Raw genomic sequence first — 12,179 nt, forward strand, 5'->3', positions numbered from 1 at the left:
TTTTTGTCCGATTTGGATGAAACTTGCAGGGATTGTAGCCTCTGCTGAGAGCATGAAACTTGCCAAGTTTCAAGAAGATCGGTGCAGGGGTTTGGGGGGTCAAAACTACAGGGGTGGTAGCTCTTACTGAGGCCACACAGCCTGCCAAGTTTCAAGGAGATCAGTGCAGGGGTTTGGGGGGAATTGCCCCTCAAGCTGCGGACAAATAAAACTCGTGCCATGGGTGCTGTGGGACTGACTGTGTCCCTCTTGGGGCGAGGAGGGGAGACCCTGCTGCAGGCCTGGCTGCTAAGCTGCTGTGTTCCCAGTTACCAATCAATCAACCATGATTCACTCAGGGACCAGCTCAATACACAGGACCTAGCTACTACATAACTTAACAAGCATCAATTAGCACCTACAAAACCAAGCTAAGGAGAGGAAAGACTCAGTACAGACAACCAACTGCCCCATGACAGACACAGTCTTGGCACGAGTTTTGCCTGTCAGCAGCTAGGGGTGCAGGGCCCCAGAACCCCCCTGCACCGATGTCTCAACAGCTGGCAGGCATCACAGCAGGGGCCACCATCCCTGCAGCTGTCGCCCTGCTGCGCCTTAACACGCGCATGGTTAGAGCACCTGCACAAGAAGTGGGAGACCTGAACTGCAGGTGCTTCTTAGCCTGAGGGGACTCAAACCCACATCTCTCACCTCTGCATGGAATGACCTAACCACAGCCTGTAGCACGGACTGGGTGGAGGCACTGTCTACCAGCCTGCTGAAGTATGGCAGCTAGAAAGCAAGTGTCAGGGCAAAGGGAAAACAGTCAAGAGGAAACCTAACTCTGTACCTCAGGGATGAAGGCATTCATCTGGGAAAGGGGGAGAGGACAGGACACCTGCATTCTGGTCCCTGCTGTTAAAACAGCGTACACATTTTACCTTAGACATTCATTGGTTAAAAAACAGAATTTTGCAGCAGGACTCATCATTCTATCCTTTACTGCTTGTGATTTTGGCCACTTCTAATGCCACTGCTTCTGGCACAGCATTCTCTTGTGCCCCTGTGTCCATATTAAAATAAATAACCACCCCACTTGGTGTCTGGTTGATGAGTTGATGTTCGGCTACAATGTTTGTTGCTTTTATGAAGGATTCCTCTGAGCCAGTGATTCTGTTCTCGCTGGCCATGGTGCAGTTCTTACTGTGCAGCCATTTTAGTACTTGCATAACCAAGTACTAAATGACTGTGCAGTAAACTGTGGAGTAGTGTCATATCATGATTAGTGTCCCCCAATGTTACTGCCCAGTAGCGTCTTGTGTAGATACGACCACTCTCTCTGACAATGTTGTGCGTGCTCTGCTGGCACTGGCAAAGTGAGGCAATTCATTTCTTTCCCAAATGCTAGGCTTTGTCTGGAGTTGTGTCATTCACCTAAATATGCTGTTCTCCAAACTCTGGCTTTCAGCTTTGAATGCTTTTGTGCCTTGGGTCTCTCTTTTTAATGTTTTGCATTATCTAATATACCCACAAAATGTCACAGTACTGTTTGCCTCATGGCTGATTCTGGACTGGTTACTTTGCTTGGGAAATTCTAGTTGTTTATACCTGGTATAATTTTGGATCTTGCAACAGTCTGAGTCTTTCCCCAGGATCCCAATTAGGATTAAGAATACGGTTACCCACAACAAAATTACAAGACTCATTCCTCTGCCATATATCAGTCACAACCCCATTTCACTTTACTTCTGCACCTTCTGTTTAAAAGTCCTTCTCATGTGTTTCTTTTTTTAACTTTTCTAAATTGTATAATATGGATAACGGTTGGCTCCTTCTTCCTCAGCTAACTACAATTATCAAAGATATTAAATGCTGCAGAATCAGATACATTTCTTGAATGTCAGAAACATTCTTACTGGTTGGCTCTCACCACTTCCTGATATAGTAAAGAACTGTTTAAACCTTTTACAGTTGCCCTCTGAATTTTCATAGACTTTTAATTCCTGTAGGGTTTTTAACTGCTCCATTCGTCCACTCAGGGCACATCTGCACTCCCACTTGATTGCACTAGGGAGCAGTGCTGGGTGCACACCAGTAGGCTTGCTGTCTTGAGAGCCGCCCTCCAGTGATTACACTACAACTGTTTTGTGGTACAGCTCTCACAAAACAGGTGCACCGAACTCCCACATATTTCTCTACACTGTAGTCTGCAGTCACCACAGGTATCTTTCATATTTTTTTTTATTCAATAATCACTCACAGCCAAGTAGGATGATGAACACTGAAGGGAGCAGACATCTAAGTTATAACCTGTAGCGTAAAGCTCCACATAAAACAACTGTTTCCACTGAACCATCAGAGGGCCTCTTCAAAGGTACAGCCTCCCCCTCACCCCACGCCCAAATGGGAAATACTGAGCATCTTCAACCTTTCAAAAGAAAAATTAGAGCATTTATGATCAACAACACATCTCAGGGGTATGAGTCTTAAGAGGATGCAAGCTGTGTAACACCCTTGTCTTTTTATTTACCCTAAAAGTCTCACAGAGATCAATGGAGCTATAATCAGGGGTCAGTGACCTATAGAGTGTGGGCCAGATCCAGCCTACCAAGTAGTTTCATGCAGTCAGAATGTCAGCAGCACTTCAGTGACAATAGGAATCAGCAACTATTTGACATAAGAACCAGCACTGGCAAGTTGGAAGCATGGTGGTGGATGGAAAGCAGTGGATGGGCTGGAAGCATGGCAGTGGCAGGAAAAATAATAGATAGATTGGAAATGCAGTGGGGAAAGTAGTAATGGCTCAGTATCAAGCAGTAGCCCACCTTCAGAGCAAACTATGCTATTTTGGCCCACCCTTCCTAAAAGGTTACTGAATCCCTGAGCTAGGTGAATAAAAATGGTAAATGATTATGTCTTGATACACAAACAAGGGAACATTTACCAGTAATACATGAGCAATTTTCTGTAGAGCAAAGGTGGGTGTGCTCATGCTGCCGCTGAAGTCAATGGCAAAACTCCAACGATCCTAACAGGGCAGGATCAAGAACTGAATGATCCTGCCGTTCTTGGGACTTCTCTGAAAATGAGATCCATTTATCATTTAAATACAATCAAATATAAACAGAGGATAATTTTCAGCACTCCGGTCTAATGTAATTAAGAAATAATGGTATTTGAATGCAATGTTGTCACAAGATAATGGTCTCCTGCTGCTAGATAAATACCAAGTCAGCCAGCATTTACTGAAAATAAACACTGAGGCAAAGACTCAAATGTTTGCCAAAGCAAGACAGATGCTTCCTGTGAAAAGCCTCCATACTAACGCATGTTCCTGTTCTGTAGAATGACATGATGCATCAGTTGGCATTTGGTCCACTAACGCCTGTACAGCATTGAACTGGAAACTGCTCACTGCATACCTACTTGTGGCCATGTGATCCAGCCTGTGGAGCTCCCTGAAGTTCTGGAAATTTGACAATTAGCATTTCCACCACTCCCACACCACAGATTTCCAAGTCCCATGAGCCAGATAACATGGCTCTGTGGGCAGGATCACACTGGCACATTGAATCAGACCCCAGCCCTGTGTGCACCAAATTGGGTCCACAGACTGGATCCAGCCCATGAACCCACCTTGCACCATTCATGCAGCCTGCATGGCCAAAAGGCTGAGCACCAATGCTGTCGGACAATGTTGCACAGATGTGAAGGAGCTAAGTTAAAAAAGACAAGTAGTCAGAGAGCATAAGGTGCGGTGTACATTCCCCTGGGTGCTTGCTGCCAGACACCAGCAGGCACCATGTTGAGTTAAACACTTAGGTACATCCTGAACCTTTCGGCAAACCTCCCTCAGGCTCTGAAGAGGGTTAATGTGGCAGAGCCAGAGAGAGGGGCAGGGAAAAAAACTGCACTTACCACCTGGCCTCAATCACCTGGGGCCCCGATACTCACTGGGAACCCATTCCCTGTACAGAAGCTACAGAGCTGGGACGTTATCTCCATTCATTCCCAATGCTGCAGGAACAAGTGGCAGAACTGGGAGCCGGCAGCAGGAGAGACTGCTAGCTTAAACTGAAAGCGCAGGCAGGGATGCAGTGGTGAGGCCTCCAGAGCCTCTCAGGTGAGGCAAATTACAGCTGATGTGGAGCTGTTCTCCCTTTAGCTAAAGGGAGCCTCCCCAGCTGTGTGTCAGCGACATCTGACTGGCACTGAGGAACAAGCAGTACTCTCAAAAGCTTCCTTGAAACTGGGTCTGGTAGCAAGCTGAGGAGGAAGCATGTCCGACAGCAGATGGGTGAGGAGCAGTCTGTCTGCTCACCTTTTCCTATGCTAATAGTGAATGGACTGCTAGGCATACCTGGAGTAAAAAGCGGCGCTTACAGCAATGACACTGGGGTGCAACTGTGATTGTAACTATTGTAATATATCCAGAGGTACGAGGCAGGAGTGTAGGGGTGGAGGAGCTCCCAAACTTCGCCCCTAAGGTCCTATGTTAGCCGTTAACATTGCTGTATTGGATCAACCCTAGCCGAAGAGGGGTTGATTGTTCCTCAGAGAACAGTGACTGTCTTTAGCTAGTTCCTCCTATTGATAATTTCATCTAAGTCATGGTAGGAGGGGCAAGCTAAGGACTATAAATGTTCTCCCTTTGAGGAAGAGGAAAAAATAATCTTTAACCCAGCAAGGGTTCCATATAAAGACAAGAACACTGAACTCGATGAGACCTGCCCTCAGATCGATGCCGACTTGGTGACAGTTAAGTTTACATTTCATCTGACTCCTGATCTAGAATAAGGTTTGGATGAGTCTCTCTAACTCCCCTTTCCTAAGGGATCCAAGCCATAAGAGTGAGAATTTTGTCCAGTTATTTCAAACAGCTGATATCTGACAGGATAACAAAGGGCTTTCTTTAGAAATCAGGAAAAAAATAAATACATAAATTGTGACTGTTTAGTTTGCTTTTGATCACATGAAGGCTTCTTCATACTCAACCAGTAAACCACACCTGAGAAATCAGGTGTGGTTCTGTATAAAACAATGGTTTGTAGTGTGTCCAGACTATGATTAACTAGAATATTCACGCACATCACTACATTTTCTCTTATTTAAGGCTAAAAGAAACCAACAAATGTGAAACTGAGCAAATATTTTAGGATTCCAACAAGCTTTCACCCAAAATATTTAACACTACTATACTACTACCTCAGTTAAGCTACACTGCCTCATCAGTGTTTGATTTTCACAATAGATGGTTATTACAAATTAAAAAGCTATTTATAAAATGCTAACAAAACTGTTCATTTCATTGTCTAATAAAGTATTGCTAATTCATTTGAAGCAATATTCAAAATATATATCCTGCTATGCTGAACAAGAAATTCTCTATCCAGCAGCTCTGAACCATATAGCAAGAATACGATTCACAACTGGACCAGCTGTTAAACCACCTTCTTTGTAATTTATTTATAATGGCTGCTACTGAGTAGTATTTTCATTTCTAAAACATTATTGCTATACAAAAGATTGGACCAAAGACCAAATCTTCTGTATTTGATTTCAGCCCAGGTTATGTATGGATACCTGGTTTCATGTTCTTGTTGTAAAAGAAGAAATTGATAGTCACAGAAATATATTTTTCAAAGAATTGAATTTACCTTCCATCTACACAGGACAGAAAGCAAAAGTAATATTGTCACCTGTGCAAGTTTAAAATAAGCTTTATTTTTCAATACCAGTGACAGCTATGCATACAAGGAATTGCTGTGTTATACCTCTGCGATAGCACTTTCAGCAAGTTCAATCTGCTAATGGTCTCTCAAAGCAAAATACCTGCTACAGCCAATTGGGGTTTGCTCAAAAAAAATGTCAGGATTGGGTCCACTTAGACTAATTCTAGTGTGCTACACTTCAATTGACATTACATTTAGGATTTGACCCTGGAAAGATAAGATTCATGGGTAACCTCCTCCACCCACTTAGAACCCCAGTGACTTTGAAAGTCTGCAAACAAAGCATTTCATCTTCATGGCTCTCTTTGTAGGACTAGGGCATTACTGCCTCAGTCTTTAAACCTTAACGACTCTATTAAAAGTTGATTGCACACATGTGCATATGCCCATACCCAGGTTTTCTGACAGAAAATCAAAAGCTCAAGTTAAGGGTTTCAGTTCAGCTTCTATAAAATGAATACTCCAATCAAGTTGTTCCTAAAGGCGTCTCAGTGGAGAGACTTGGATTGAATGAACACAATGAACTATCTTCTCACATCTAAGTAAAAGTGATACTATTGTTGAGGTCATGCCTAGTTGCAGAATCATGCTCTTGCTACACCTGTTCACAGTGTAGTTCAGTGCAGCAGCTTCCATTCAAACTAACTAGTGTATTTTAAAAACTAATTTAAGAAAAGGACTTGGATTTTTTTTTGATCACCACGCTTATACATTCTGCACTGAAACCTATAATAGCAATCAGCAACCATATTACCACACAACGGGCATTTTCATAAATATTTCTATTACAAGATTTATTTACCTGTCAGACCTGAAAATGCAATGAAGCCTATAGTTGTAGTTTTGGTTTCTACATTGAAATCCAAAGTTCTTCTTTTAATCCTTCAGGTATTAAAATAGAGAAGCATTACATAGCCCCATCTCCTGGTTTAAGTAACATAAAATATTGTTTGTGCTCTGTAAACTAGGATAAACTTCATTTTCTCTCTTTTTACAACCTGATGATAACAGATAGTGATTCCAACGGTTCAGATAAGCAACTAGGTAGGGATACCCTGGATGCATACAGACATCCAGGGACGTTAGGGGAGGTTAGATCACATTAAAAATGGCCACCAGACCTAACTTAGTTCGCACACATGTGGCCCTTACACTAAGAGTGAAGACAGAAGTGCCAATTTTGCCCAATCTGGCCACAGAAAGCAGTCTATAGCTGTAACCAAACAAGTGCATGGCTGCAGACAGCTTAAAAAATGGCCAATCAGGTAAAAATCTGACCCCTCATTACATGAGGTATCAGATAAAGATGATTCAAATAGTAGCATCTTTTGTAACTTGTGTCTGAGGAACTCCTAGCTGGTCTTTGTTTTCAGAATGGAAGCGAGGAAAGGGAACAGAGGGAATTTGGTCTGAGGTTTTTTCATCCCCCCTGTATGGTGTGGAAGGTGCATTGGAGCCCCCCTGAGGTGGGGGGGGGGCTCCAATTCACCCATCCCACCCTTCAGCACCAGCTGGGGAGCCCCAAGAATGAGCTCCCTCCACTGCCTTTCCCCTCTCTCATTCTGAAAACAGTGACCACTGGCAGAGAGGCACGGCCACTGCTATGGGAACCTGGCTGCAGGCTCCCAGCCAGCAGCTAGATTCCCCTCCCCACCCCACCTCCAGAATCAACAGTGAACTTCTGTTTGGTCTGGAGTAACCTTGTAACTCAGAATGATTTGTAGAACCAGGTTCACCAGAGTGCCCCAAGGAAAAACAAGGACCAATGATCATAAACTCCTATACGAACATTTTAGGTTGGACACAAGAAAAAATTTCTTTACTATCCAAGCCTCCAAAACCTGGAATAAACTCCCTCCAGATGTGGTGCAGGCACCTACTCTGGACTCATTCAAGAAATGCTTGGATGCTTATCTTGCTGGAGTCCTGGACTTGATGATCTTCGAGGTCCCTTCCAGCCTAACGTCTATGAAATCTATGAAATAACCTCCCCATAACCTCCCTGAATGTCTGGACACAGCCCCTGAGTCTCACTGAGCACACTGATGTGCCTAGCATATTTTCCTTCCTCAATCCCATAGGACTCTCCTAAACCTCTTATGCACTCTGGACATCTGTGAAATATTTCTTATTAACAGTGGCGTAACTGAAGAAGAGAGGGGTGTGACAGGGGCAACCACCCGGGCACCAACTTGTGAGGGTGTGGGGGTGGATGAGACAAAAAGCTGCTGCTGCCGGTAGCCATGTATTTGCCATCATAAACTGGAAGCTACTGCTTCCACTTTACCCCAGACACCTGACTGCATCCCTACACTAGTGGTAATTAACTTATTAACTGCTTATTAACTCTGTAGTATAAAATACCAATTTCAAGCTGCAGTGGACAGGCTCCACTGAGCAAAGCTCTCACATTCTTTAAAATGATGCAATTCAAGAATTTAGCAGTAAACTCCTCCTGCAGCAGTGATGAGACAGCATGAGCTGAATGGAGGAGAATTACAACAAATGGGACCATTAGATAATATCTTTCCTATTAATAGACAAACACAAACACAATCAATTGCTTATCTAAATTAAATAGAATTCCTATAAATACTCAATAGACATATATGCTTGCCTCTCAACAGATACAAAAGTTGCTTTAGGTAAACTGCTAAACGCTCTGATGGATTTGTCCATATTTTTCAAACATCTTACATACATTTTCTACAGCATCCTCAAGACATGTAATAACTAATTTCAGTAGGTATCATTTTTAGAAATAGAAGCCCTACTGAAATGTATATTCATTTACTAATAAATAATAACTTCTAGCAGTGCTCATGTCTTTTTCATTCTTCTTATCTAATCTGGTGAGCTCTGTGAAGAAATCCCCTCCCCCTCCCTCTGCCCCCTAATTGGGTCAACCCAAGTGACTCCTCTCTCTCCTGGTTTTCTTCTGGGTTCAGGCTGGTCAATTCGGTGACCTGGACAAATAAATTCCTATGGGAAGAGGGGGCATTTTGAACGCAGCAAGCAAATGCCCCAGGCTTCTGTCTGGAGATTTTCTGTAAGTAAAAAAACCCTGGAAATTAGCCAAGAGTTAGGAATTATATGCAGGCCAATCGCGTCTTAAACGGGCCACTGTGTCCAATCTCTGTAGTGACTCGTGCTTATGTTTGGTGTTATCACCAAACTTGCTAAGTAGAGGCTGGGGATTGACTGGCTTATGTTTGCTCAAAGTGTATTCTGTCTTCCTCATTCTACTCCCCCCTCCTCCTCCCTCTGATCAATAAAGGTGTCAGGTTACAGCTTGCCTTGCTGTTTTACTGTGGAGGGGGGAGAGAAAAAGGCTTTCCACCCCTGTTGCTTGGCCAGCAAAGTTTGTGTTTTTATTTTCCTTTAGTTCTACCTGATGCTTTGGGCTGAAAGAAGCACCCAGAAGTATTATGGTGGGCAAAGCACCCCCAAGGTTTGCAGGGTCTGTGTGTCCCAGGTTCCAAAGAACCCTACCAGAGACCAGTGTCCAGGGGGTGGCAGCATTACCCCAGGCTTGTGGCTGTTCTCCAGGAAGTGGGGCAGCCAGCTGTACGCTCCCTGAGGGAGACTCCGAGCATGGTTTTGGGCCTGACACAGTGAGGTGGGTGGCTCTGCATAGTAGTGCCCCCTACTGTGCACACCAGAAGCTCTACTAATAGTAACCAATCAAGGATAGAAAAAGAGAACCACTACACTCATTCAAATTTAACTTGAAACAAGGATATTCAGGAAAGTAGATTAGCACTTCACTTTGGGCCAATTAACTAAAGTAGCTAAAATAAATATGTAGCTAAAACAAATATGTACTATACTGTTGACATTATTTATGGGTGTTGACAAGGTGAAATATGTATTTTTTACAGTACAATATAATAAAACGTTTGGTAATTAGTCTTTGAAAGGCATCCTCTTAAAAGAATGAATCCTAAGTGGGTTCTTTGAGCTTTACAAGTGGGCCATAAAACATCATACCTGACCAACCTGATTGCCTTTTATGATGACATGTCTGCCTGGATGCAGGGAGAGCAATGGATGTGATATACCTTGTCTTTAGGAAGGCTTTGATATATTCTCCCACAACATTGTTTCAAGCCAGCTAAGGACGTACAGGTTGGATGAACTGTAAGGTAGATAGAAAACTGTTGGGATTGTCAGGCTCCAAGGGTAAAACGTAATGGCTAGATATCTTGTTGGCAGCCAGTATGAAGTGGAGTGCCCAAGGGTTGGTCCTGGGACTGGTTTTGTTTAATACCCTCATCAACAACCTGGAAGATGGGATGGAATGCACCCTTAGCAAGTCTGGAGATGACACCAAGCTGGGGGGAGTACTAGATACACTGGACGGTAGGGATAGGATTCAGAAAAGCCTTAGCAAATTGGAGAAATCTCAACAAAAAGAAATCTCACAAGGCTCAACAAACACAACTGCAAAGTCCTGCACTTAAGACGGAACAATCCCATGCACCAGTAGAGGTTGGGGATTGATTGGCTAAGCAGCAGCTCTGCAGAAAAGGACCTGGGGATTACAATGGATGAGAGGTTGAATGTGAGTCAACAGTGTGCCTCTGTGGAGAGGAAGGCTAACAGCCTCCTGGGCTGTATTAGTAGGAGCAGATAGAGGGAAGCCTCTCTATTCACCACTGGTGAGGCCACATCTAGAGTACTGTGTCCAGTTTCAGGCTCCCCACTACAGGAAGGATGTGGACAAAATGGAGAGAGTCCAATGGAGGGCAATGCAAATAGTTAGAGGACTGGGAAACATGACTTATGAGGAGAGGCTTAGGCAACTGGATTTATTTAGTCTACAGAAGAGAAGAGAAAGGGGATTTTACAGCAGCCTTCTACTACCTGAAGGGTGATTCCAAAGATGATGGAGCTGGACTATTCTCAGTGGTGGCAGATGACAGAAGAAGGAGCAATGGTCATAAGTTGCAGCCAGGGAAATTTACATTAGTGTGGCGAAGTGTGGCTCCCTGCCTAGCCACAGTGCTAGGTTCCACACTTGCCTTTGGGCATGCCTCCCCACCTAACTCTCCTGCCATGCTTTGTTCTTATTAATTAGGATGTTAATTAAGCGGGAGGCTGCCCATTTTATGCCCCAATGCTAGGGGGTGCTATCTGCAGCTCCGAACCTTCCCTACACTCCTACACTGCAGCCCATGCCTCGCAGATGGCATCCAGCTGTTAGACACACTAGCCCCACACTGGGCTCCAGAATCCTCCTATCAGGACCCCCCTTTGATCCCTCCACTCAGGCAGCCCACTCTGCCATCATTCGGGCTGCCGAGCTCCCTGTAGCTATCTCCTCTCTTGGGTGTGGTCCCCCCGGGACCTTCGGCCACACAGGCCCTGGCCTTACCTCCAAGGCCAGGTGGGACCCCAGCCCTCTGCTCTGGGCATCCCTTGCAGTGGGGCCCTGGCCCTTTTGACCTTCCTGGTCCTGGCCCCAGCATTGACTAGTTGAGGGTATTCTACCTCAGGCCTCTGCCACTAGCCCCTTCACTCTCTTGGGTTCACCTTCTGGCCCCTACTAGAGGTTAACCCACCTAGTTGTGGGAGCTAGAGTACCTCACACCACAACTGGTGCTCCAGGGTCTCACAGGGGACTCTCACTCCCCCCCTGGAGCAGCAGTTGGGTCGTGGTGCTACTTAAGATCTAAGCAGGCTCCCCTCAGAGTCTGTGACAGCCCTAACGTGGCAAGCACCCCAAAGGTGCTCCACCACAGTTAGGTATTAGGAAAAAATTCTCATTAGGAGGGTAGTAAAGCACTGGAACAGGTTAGCAGAGAGGTTAGTAAGACCTGGTAGGCAAAGTCTTGTCTGGGATGATATAGTTGGGGATGGTCCAGCTTTGAGCAGGGAGTTGGACTAGATGGCTTCCTGAGGTCCCTTCCAACACTAATTTTCTATGATTCTATGATCATAGAAGAACAGCAGCCATGATCCCCAGGGCTTGAGGGTATCACCCTGGGCATGATGCACCCCTGTGGCTGGCAGCCCTGTTACCTGAAGCGGCTCCCAGCCACAAGGGAGAGCCTGCTACAAATGCAAATTAAAGCTTGATAGCCATCAGCTATAACGTTAGTACACATTTTCAAGATCTAACTTTATAGCTGGTTGGAGCTTTTTATCATGTGGGAGCTACTTTGCATGTGTAGCTGGTCTTAAAGTAATTTCACACTTAACTAGTTAATTGTGCAATACCTGTAATGTATAGAGGGGGCCAAAGGGATACTTCAGCCTCGCCAATTGATCACCTGTATATTAACTGTTCTTTAACGCGAACTCAAGCTTATCAGTAAGCCTGGTAACCCTCAAAATTAATTAGCTCCTTTAAATTTGATGGTAGAAAAGAACTGTCAATCAGTAGCAATAACATCTATCCTTGATTTTCTAGTAGTTGATATTTAGAATCAGTTAGCCAGATTTTAATCTTCATTAAACTGTCTA

The 12,179-nt window shown here is 44.5% G+C and overlaps 1 protein-coding gene across 7 annotated transcripts in view; it reads right to left on the minus strand.

Moving 5' to 3' along the window:
- HHAT (hedgehog acyltransferase) overlaps positions 1-12,179 on the minus strand; it is a 384,776-nt gene that overhangs the window by 93,544 nt on the left and 279,053 nt on the right. The window lies entirely within an intron of this gene.

This window comes from Alligator mississippiensis, chromosome 1 (genome assembly GCF_030867095.1).
Source record: "Alligator mississippiensis isolate rAllMis1 chromosome 1, rAllMis1, whole genome shotgun sequence".
Lineage (NCBI taxonomy): Eukaryota > Metazoa > Chordata > Crocodylia > Alligatoridae > Alligator > Alligator mississippiensis.